Below are 10,836 nucleotides of genomic sequence, written 5' to 3' on the forward strand. Positions count from 1 at the left end.
CAACTGGTCTGTGTATAACTGGTCTGTATATAACTGGTCTGTGTATAACTGGTCTGTGTGTAACTGGTCTGTATATAACTGGTCTGTATATAACTGGTCTGTGTGTAACTGGTCTGTATATAACTGGTCTGTGTATAACTGGTCTGTGTGTAACTGGTCTGTGTATAACTGGTCTGTGTGTAACTGGTCTGTATATAACTGGTCTGTATATAACTGGTCTGTGTGTAACTGGTCTGTATATAACTGGTCTGTGTATAACTGGTCTGTGTATAACTGGTCTGTGTATAACTGGTCTGTATATAACTGGTCTGTGTATAACTGGTCTGTGTATAACTGGTCTGTGTATAACTGGTCTGTATATAACTGGTCTGTGTGTAACTGGTCTGTATGTAACTGGTCTGTGTGTAACTGGTCTGTATATAACTGGTCTGTATATAACTGGTCTGTATGTAACTGGTCTGTGTGTAACTGGTCTGTATATAACTGGTCTGTATATAACTGGTCTGTGTATAACTGGTCTGTGTATAACTGGTCTGTGTATAACTGGTCTGTGTATAACTGGTCTGTGTATAACTGGTCTGTGTGTAACTGGTCTGTGTATAACTGGTCTGTGTATAACTGGTCTGTGTATAACTGGTCTGTGTTTAACTGGTCTGTATGTAACTGGTCTGTGTATAACTGGTCTGTGTATAAATGGTCTGTATATAACTGGTCTGTGTATAACTGGTCTGTGTATAACTGGTCTGTATGTAACTGGTCTGTGTATAACTGGTCTGTATGTAACTGGTCTGTATGTAACTGGTCTGTGTATAACTGGTCTGTATGTAACTGGTCTGTGTATAACTGGTCTGTGTATAACTGGTCTGTGTATAACTGGTCTGTATGTAACTGGTCTGTGTATAACTGGTCTGTGTATAACTGGTCTGTGTATAACTGGTCTGTGTATAACTGGTCTGTGTATAACTGGTCTGTATGTAACTGGTCTGTGTATAACTGGTCTGTATGTAACTGGTCTGTGTATAACTGGTCTGTGTATAACTGGTCTGTGTATAACTGGTCTGTGTATAACTGGTCTGTATGTAACTGGTCTGTGTATAACTGGTCTGTGTATAACTGGTCTGTGTATAACTGGTCTGTGTATAACTGGTCTGTGTATAACTGGTCTGTGTATAACTGGTCTGTGTATAACTGGTCTGTGTATAACTGGTCTGTGTATAACTGGTCTGTGTATAACTGGTCTGTGTGTAACTGGTCTGTATGTAACTGGTCTGTGTATAACTGGTCTGTGTATAACTGGTCTGTGTATAACTGGTCTGTGTATAACTGGTCTGTATATAACTGGTCTGTGTGTAACTGGTCTGTATGTAACTGGTCTGTGTATAAATGGTCTGTATATAACTGGTCTGTATATAACTGGTCTGTGTATAACTGGTCTGTGTATAACTGGTCTGTGTATAACTGGTCTGTGTATAACTGGTCTGTGTATAACTGGTCTGTATGTAACTGGTCTGTGTATAACTGGTCTGTGTATAACTGGTCTGTGTATAACTGGTCTGTGTTTAACTGGTCTGTATGTAACTGGTCTGTGTATAACTGGTCTGTGTATAAATGGTCTGTATATAACTGGTCTGTGTATAACTGGTCTGTGTATAACTGGTCTGTATGTAACTGGTCTGTGTATAACTGGTCTGTGTATAACTGGTCTGTATGTAACTGGTCTGTGTATAACTGGTCTGTGTATAACTGGTCTGTGTATAACTGGTCTGTGTATAACTGGTCTGTATGTAACTGGTCTGTGTATAACTGGTCTGTGTGTAACTGGTCTGTATATAACTGGTCTGTGTGTAACTGGTCTGTATATAACTGGTCTGTGTATAACTGGTCTGTGTGTAACTGGTCTGTATATAACTGGTCTGTGTGTAACTGGTCTGTATATAACTGGTCTGTGTGTAACTGGTCTGTATATAACTGGTCTGTGTGTAACTGGTCTGTGTATAACTGGTCTGTGTATAACTGGTCTGTGTATAACTGGTCTGTATATAACTGGTCTGTGTATAACTGGTCTGTGTGCAACTGGTCTGTGTATAACTGGTCTGTATATAACTGGTCTGTGTATAACTGGTCTGTGTGTAACTGGTCTGTATATAACTGGTCTGTATATAACTGGTCTGTGTGTAACTGGTCTGTATATAACTGGTCTGTGTATAACTGGTCTGTGTGTAACTGGTCTGTGTATAACTGGTCTGTGTGTAACTGGTCTGTATGTAACTGGTCTGTATATAACTGGTCTGTGTGTAACTGGTCTGTATATAACTGGTCTGTGTATAACTGGTCTGTGTATAACTGGTCTGTGTATAACTGGTCTGTATATAACTGGTCTGTGTATAACTGGTCTGTGTATAACTGGTCTGTGTATAACTGGTCTGTATATAACTGGTCTGTGTGTAACTGGTCTGTATGTAACTGGTCTGTGTGTAACTGGTCTGTATATAACTGGTCTGTATATAACTGGTCTGTATGTAACTGGTCTGTGTGTAACTGGTCTGTATATAACTGGTCTGTATATAACTGGTCTGTGTATAACTGGTCTGTGTATAACTGGTCTGTGTATAACTGGTCTGTGTATAACTGGTCTGTGTATAACTGGTCTGTGTGTAACTGGTCTGTGTATAACTGGTCTGTGTATAACTGGTCTGTGTATAACTGGTCTGTGTTTAACTGGTCTGTATGTAACTGGTCTGTGTATAACTGGTCTGTGTATAAATGGTCTGTATATAACTGGTCTGTGTATAACTGGTCTGTGTATAACTGGTCTGTATGTAACTGGTCTGTGTATAACTGGTCTGTATGTAACTGGTCTGTGTATAACTGGTCTGTGTATAACTGGTCTGTGTATAACTGGTCTGTATGTAACTGGTCTGTGTATAACTGGTCTGTGTATAACTGGTCTGTGTATAACTGGTCTGTATGTAACTGGTCTGTGTATAACTGGTCTGTGTGTAACTGGTCTGTATATAACTGGTCTGTGTGTAACTGGTCTGTATATAACTGGTCTGTGTATAACTGGTCTGTGTGTAACTGATCTGTATATAACTGGTCTGTGTGTAACTGGTCTGTATATAACTGGTCTGTGTGTAACTGGTTTGTATATAACTGGTCTGTGTGTAACTGGTCTGTGTATAACTGGTCTGTGTATAACTGGTCTGTGTATAACTGGTCTGTGTATAACTGGTCTGTGTATAACTGGTCTGTGTATAACTGGTCTGTATATAACTGGTCTGTGTATAACTGGTCTGTATATAACTGGTCTGTATATAACTGGTCTGTATATAACTGGTCTGTGTATAACTGGTCTGTATATAACTGGTCTGTGTATAACTGGTCTGTGTATAACTGGTCTGTGTATAACTGGTCTGTGTGTAACTGGTCTGTATATAACTGGTCTGTATATAACTGGTCTGTGTGTAACTGGTCTGTATATAACTGGTCTGTGTATAACTGGTCTGTGTATAACTGGTCTGTATGTAACTGGTCTGTGTATAACTGGTCTGTGTGTAACTGGTCTGTGTATAACTGGTCTGTGTGTAACTGGTCTGTGTATAACTGGTCTGTGTATAACTGGTCTGTGTATAACTGGTCTGTGTATAACTGGTCTGTATATAACTGGTCTGTGTATAACTGGTCTGTGTGTAACTGGTCTGTATATAACTGGTCTGTATATAACTGGTCTGTGTATAACTGGTCTGTGTATAACTGGTCTGTGTATAACTGGTCTGTATGTAACTGGTCTGTATATAACTGGTCTGTGTATAACTGGTCTGTGTGTAACTGGTCTGTGTATAACTGGTCTGTATATAACTGGTCTGTGTATAACTGGTCTGTGTGTAACTGGTCTGTATATAACTGGTCTGTGTATAACTGGTCTGTGTATAACTGGTCTGTGTATAACTGGTCTGTATGTAACTGGTCTGTGTATAACTGGTCTGTGTGTAACTGGTCTGTATATAACTGGTCTGTATGTAACTGGTCTGTGTATAACTGGTCTGTGTATAACTGGTCTGTATGTAACTGGTCTGTGTATAACTGGTCTGTGTGTAACTGGTCTGTATGTAACTGGTCTGTATATAACTGGTCTGTGTATAACTGGTCTGTGTGTAACTGATCTGTGTGTAACTGGTCTGTGTGTAACTGGTCTGTATATAACTGGTCTGTGTGTAACTGGTCTGTATATAACTGGTCTGTATATAACTGGTCTGTATGTAACTGGTCTGTGTATAACTGGTCTGTATATAACTGGTCTGTATATAACTGGTCTGTATATAACTGGTCTGTGTGTAACTGGTCTGTATATAACTGGTCTGTGTGTAACTGGTCTGTGTATAACTGGTCTGTGTATAACTGGTCTGTGTATAACTGGTCTGTGTATAACTGGTCTGTATATAACTGGTCTGTGTGTAACTGGTCTGTATATAACTGGTCTGTGTATAACTGGTCTGTGTATAACTGGTCTGTATATAACTGGTCTGTATATAACTGGTCTGTATATAACTGGTCTGTGTGTAACTGGTCTGTATATAACTGGTCTGTGTGTAACTGGTCTGTGTATAACTGGTCTGTGTATAACTGGTCTGTGTATAACTGGTCTGTGTATAACTGGTCTGTGTATAACTGGTCTGTGTATAACTGGTCTGTGTATAACTGGTCTGTGTATAACTGATCTGTGTATAAATGGTCTGTGTATAACTGGTCTGTGTATAACTGGTCTGTGTATAACTGGTCTGTGTATAACTGGTCTGTATATAACTGGTCTGTGTATAACTGGTCTGTGTATAACTGGTCTGTATATAACTGGTCTGTGTATAACTGGTCTGTGTATAACTGGTCTGTGTATAACTGGTCTGTGTATAACTGGTCTGTGTATAACTGGTCTGTGTATAACTGGTCTGTATATAACTGGTCTGTGTATAACTGGTCTGTGTGTAACTGGTCTGTATATAACTGGTCTGTATATAACTGGTCTGTGTATAACTGGTCTGTGTATAACTGGTCTGTGTATAACTGGTCTGTATGTAACTGGTCTGTATATAACTGGTCTGTGTATAACTGGTCTGTGTGTAACTGGTCTGTGTATAACTGGTCTGTATATAACTGGTCTGTGTATAACTGGTCTGTGTGTAACTGGTCTGTATATAACTGGTCTGTGTATAACTGGTCTGTGTATAACTGGTCTGTGTATAACTGGTCTGTATGTAACTGGTCTGTGTATAACTGGTCTGTGTGTAACTGGTCTGTATATAACTGGTCTGTATGTAACTGGTCTGTGTATAACTGGTCTGTGTATAACTGGTCTGTATGTAACTGGTCTGTGTATAACTGGTCTGTGTGTAACTGGTCTGTATGTAACTGGTCTGTATATAACTGGTCTGTGTATAACTGGTCTGTGTGTAACTGATCTGTGTGTAACTGGTCTGTGTGTAACTGGTCTGTATATAACTGGTCTGTGTGTAACTGGTCTGTATATAACTGGTCTGTATATAACTGGTCTGTATGTAACTGGTCTGTGTATAACTGGTCTGTATATAACTGGTCTGTATATAACTGGTCTGTATATAACTGGTCTGTGTGTAACTGGTCTGTATATAACTGGTCTGTGTGTAACTGGTCTGTGTATAACTGGTCTGTGTATAACTGGTCTGTGTATAACTGGTCTGTGTATAACTGGTCTGTATATAACTGGTCTGTGTGTAACTGGTCTGTATATAACTGGTCTGTGTATAACTGGTCTGTGTATAACTGGTCTGTATATAACTGGTCTGTATATAACTGGTCTGTATATAACTGGTCTGTGTGTAACTGGTCTGTATATAACTGGTCTGTGTGTAACTGGTCTGTGTATAACTGGTCTGTGTATAACTGGTCTGTGTATAACTGGTCTGTGTATAACTGGTCTGTGTATAACTGGTCTGTGTATAACTGGTCTGTGTATAACTGGTCTGTGTATAACTGGTCTGTGTATAACTGATCTGTGTATAAATGGTCTGTGTTTAACTGGTCTGTGTATAACTGGTCTGTGTATAACTGGTCTGTGTATAACTGGTCTGTATATAACTGGTCTGTGTATAACTGGTCTGTGTATAACTGGTCTGTATATAACTGGTCTGTGTATAACTGGTCTGTGTATAACTGGTCTGTGTATAACTGGTCTGTGTGTAACTGGTCTGTGTATAACTGGTCTGTATATAACTGGTCTGTGTATAACTGGTCTGTGTGTTACTGGTCTGTATATAACTGGTCTGTATATAACTGGTCTGTGTGTAACTGGTCTGTATATAACTGGTCTGTGTATAACTGGTCTGTGTGTAACTGGTCTGTGTATAACTGGTCTGTGTGTAACTGGTCTGTATATAACTGGTCTGTGTGTAACTGGTCTGTGTGTAACTGGTCTGTATATAACTGGTCTGTATATAACTGGTCTGTGTGTAACTGGTCTGTATGTAACTGGTCTGTATATAACTGGTCTGTGTATAACTGGTCTGTGTGTAACTGGTCTGTATATAACTGGTCTGTATATAACTGGTCTGTGTGTAACTGGTCTGTATATAACTGGTCTGTGTATAACTGGTCTGTGTGTAACTGGTCTGTGTATAACTGGTCTGTGTGTAACTGGTCTGTATATAACTGGTCTGTATATAACTGGTCTGTGTGTAACTGGTCTGTATATAACTGGTCTGTGTATAACTGGTCTGTGTGTAACTGGTCTGTATATAACTGGTCTGTATGTAACTGGTCTGTGTATAACTGGTCTGTGTATAACTGGTCTGTGTATAACTGGTTTGTGTATAACTGGTCTGTATGTAACTGGTCTGTGTGTAACTGGTCTGTATATAACTGGTCTGTATGTAACTGGTCTGTATATAACTGGTCTGTATGTAACTGGTCTGTATATAACTGGTCTGTATGTAACTGGTCTGTGTATAACTGGTCTGTATGTAACTGGTCTGTGTGTAACTGGTCTGTATATAACTGGTCTGTATATAACTGGTCTGTATATAACTGGTCTGTATGTAACTGGTCTGTGTATAACTGGTCTGTATGTAACTGGTCTGTGTGTAACTGGTCTGTATATAACTGGTCTGTATGTAACTGGTCTGTATATAACTGGTCTGTGTGTAACTGGTCTGTATATAACTGGTCTGTGTATAACTGGTCTGTGTGTAACTGGTCTGTATATAACTGGTCTGTATGTAACTGGTCTGTGTATAACTGGTCTGTGTATAACTGGTCTGTGTATAACTGGTCTGTATATAACTGGTCTGTATGTAACTGGTCTGTATATAACTGGTCTGTGTATAACTGGTCTGTGTGTAACTGGTCTGTATATAACTGGTCTGTATGTAACTGGTCTGTGTATAACTGGTCTGTATATAACTGGTCTGTGTGTAACTGGTCTGTATATAACTGGTCTGTATGTAACTGGTCTGTGTATAACTGGTCTGTGTATAACTGGTCTGTGTGTAACTGGTCTGTATATAACTGGTCTGTATGTAACTGGTCTGTGTGTAACTGGTCTGTATATAACTGGTCTGTGTATAACTGGTCTGTATAACAGAATCCATATATAGAGGTTTCTCACTTACCTTCCCAGTTCATGTACAGTCCAGTCCGGTGCTGGTTCTGCCCCAGTCTCCTGCCCTCGGTGCAGTAAATACAGAGCCATAGCTGTACCCGGGGGTTTTATACCGGGGGGATTAGTGTGTGTGTAACATCTGCCTGTGCCGGGATTGGAGACCCCCCCACATAAACACAGCTGCTGCTCTGTGTAACCATGGAAACGCCCCGTCCCCCCTGTATCTGCCCTGTCCCACTGGGCCGGACCTACAGACTGGGGCACAGGAACTATAGCGCCCCCAGTCACACTGGCACAGGAACTATAGCGCCCCCAGTCACACTGGCACAGGAACTATAGCGCCCCCAGTCACACTGGCACAGGAACTATAGTGCCCCCAGTCACACTGGCACAGGAACTATAGTGCCCCCAGTCACACTGGCACAGGAACTATAGTGCCCCCAGTCACACTGGCACAGGAACTATAGTGCCCCCAGTCACACTGGCACAGGAACTATAGCGCCCCCAGTCACACTGGCACAGGAATTATAGCGCCCCCCAGTCACACTGGCACAGGAACTATAGCGCCCCCAGTCACACTGGCACAGGAACTATAGCGCCCCCAGTCACACTGGCACAGGAACTATAGCGCCCCCAGTCACACTGGCACAGGAACTATAGCGCCCCCAGTCACACTGGCACAGGAACTATAGCGCCCCCAGTCACACTGGCACAGGAACTATAGCGCCCCCAGTCACACTGGCACAGGAACTATAGCGCCCCCAGTCACACTGGCACAGGAACTATAGAGCCCCCAGTCACACTGGCACAGGAACTATAGCGCCCCCAGTCACACTGGCACAGGAACTATAGCGCCCCCAGTCACACTGGCACAGGAACTATAGCGCCCCCAGTCACACTGGCACAGGAAATATAGCGCCCCCAGTCACACTGGCACAGGAACTATAGCGCCCCCAGTCACACTGGCACAGGAACTATAGCGCCCCCAGTCACACTGGCACAGGAACTATAGCGCCCCCAGTCACACTGGCACAGGAAATATAGCGCCCCCAGTCACACTGGCACAGGAACTATAGCGCCCCCAGTCACACTGGCACAGGAACTATAGCGCCCCCAGTCACACTGGCACAGGAACTATAGCGCCCCCAGTCACACTGGCACAGGAACTATAGCGCCCCCAGTCACACTGGCACAGGAACTATAGCGCCCCCAGTCACACTGGCACAGGAACTATAGCGCCCCCAGTCACACTGGCACAGGAATTATAGCGCCCCCAGTCACACTGGCACAGGAACTATAGCGCCCCCAGTCACACTGGCACAGGAACTATAGCGCCCCCAGTCACACTGGCACAGGAATTATAGCGCCCCCAGTCACACTGGCACAGGAACTATAGCGCCCCCAGTCACACTGGCACAGGAATTATAGTGCCCCCAGTCACACTGGCACAGGAACTATAGTGCCCCCAGTCACACTGGCACAGGAACTATAGTGCCCCCAGTCACACTGGCACAGCAACTATAGTGCCCCCAGTCACACTGGCACAGGAATTATAGTGCCCCCAGTCACACTGGCACAGGAACTATAGTGCCCCCAGTCACACTGGCACAGGAACTATAGTGCCCCCAGTCACACTGGCACAGGAACTATAGTGCCCCCAGTCACACTGGCACAGGAACTATAGCGCCCCCAGTCACACTGGCACAGGAACTATAGCGCCCCCAGTCACACTGGCACAGGAACTATAGCGCCCCCAGTCACACTGGCACAGGAACTATAGCGCCCCCAGTCACACTGGCACAGGAACTATAGCGCCCCCAGTCACACTGGCACAGGAAATATAGCGCCCCCAGTCACACTGGCACAGGAACTATAGCGCCCCCAGTCACACTGGCACAGGAACTATAGCGCCCCCAGTCACACTGGCACAGGAACTATAGCGCCCCCAGTCACACTGGCACAGGAATTATAGCGCCCCCAGTCACACTGGCACAGGAACTATAGCGCCCCCAGTCACACTGGCACAGGAACTATAGCGCCCCCAGTCACACTGGCACAGGAACTATAGTGCCCCCAGTCACACTGGCACAGGAACTATAGCGCCCCCAGTCACACTGGCACAGGAATTATAGCGCCCCCAGTCACACTGGCACAGGAACTATAGCGCCCCCAGTCACACTGGCACAGGAACTATAGTGCCCCCAGTCACACTGGCACAGGAACTATAGTGCCCCCAGTCACACTGGCACAGGAATTATAGCGCCCCCAGTCACACTGGCACAGGAATTATAGCGCCCCCAGTCACACTGGCACAGGAATTATAGCGCCCCCAGTCACACTGGCACAGGAACTATAGCGCCCCCAGTCACACTGGCACAGGAACTATAGTGCCCCCAGTCACACTGGCACAGGAACTATAGCGCCCCCAGTCACACTGGCACAGGAACTATAGCGCCCCCAGTCACACTGGCACAGGAATTATAGCGCCCCCAGTCACACTGGCACAGGAACTATAGCGCCCCCAGTCACACTGGCACAGGAACTATAGCGCCCCCAGTCACACTGGCACAGGAACTATAGAGCCCCCAGTCACACTGGCACAGGAACTATAGCGCCCCCAGTCACACTGGCACAGGAACTATAGCGCCCCCAGTCACACTGGCATAGGAACTATAGCGCCCCCCACAGGAATAAACACTGATAAACAGGAATGTATTGATTTTATTTTTCATGATTAGATACAAACTGTAATAACTGCCCCAAGAAAGTGAAATTATAAAGCAGAATTCAGCGCAGACCCCTCCTGCCACAATCCCTTGCAAATCAGCAACTTCTGCTACATTGTTTCATGAGTGAGAACCAGCAATGCAGAGAATATTAACAGACAGACACGTGTTTCAGTAGTCTTGGTACTTTCTGTCTATTGATTGTGCGGATATAGGATTATACCATTGGAATTGGGGGGATTTATTAGATATCAAGAACTCATGGAACAGACACATCTTGTTTGGTTGGTTATTGATTTGTGATGCAGTAACAGTAGTGATGTGTGCAATAGATTGTAAGCTCCCTGGGACAGGGGCTGATGGGAATGGGATAGGGACCTTAGATTGTAAGCTCCCTGGGACAGGGGCTAATGGGAATGGGATAGGGACCTTAGATTGTAAGCTCACTGGGGCAGGCACTGATGGGAATGTGATAGGGACCTT

The 10,836-nt window shown here is 44.1% G+C and overlaps 1 protein-coding gene across 1 annotated transcript in view; it reads right to left on the reverse strand.

The window, feature by feature from the left end:
• Positions 1–7,717, reverse strand: part of sspo (SCO-spondin) — a 96,885-nt gene extending 89,168 nt beyond the window's left edge. The window contains exon 1 of the mRNA XM_031903910.1: positions 7,638–7,717. The gene's annotated coding sequence lies outside the window, so the exon portion shown is untranslated. The remainder of the gene's footprint in view (positions 1–7,637) is intronic.
• Between the last annotated feature and the right edge of the window lie 3,119 nt (positions 7,718–10,836).

The sequence above is a fragment of the Xenopus tropicalis genome, chromosome 6 (genome assembly GCF_000004195.4).
Source record: "Xenopus tropicalis strain Nigerian chromosome 6, UCB_Xtro_10.0, whole genome shotgun sequence".
Classification (NCBI taxonomy): domain Eukaryota; kingdom Metazoa; phylum Chordata; class Amphibia; order Anura; family Pipidae; genus Xenopus; species Xenopus tropicalis.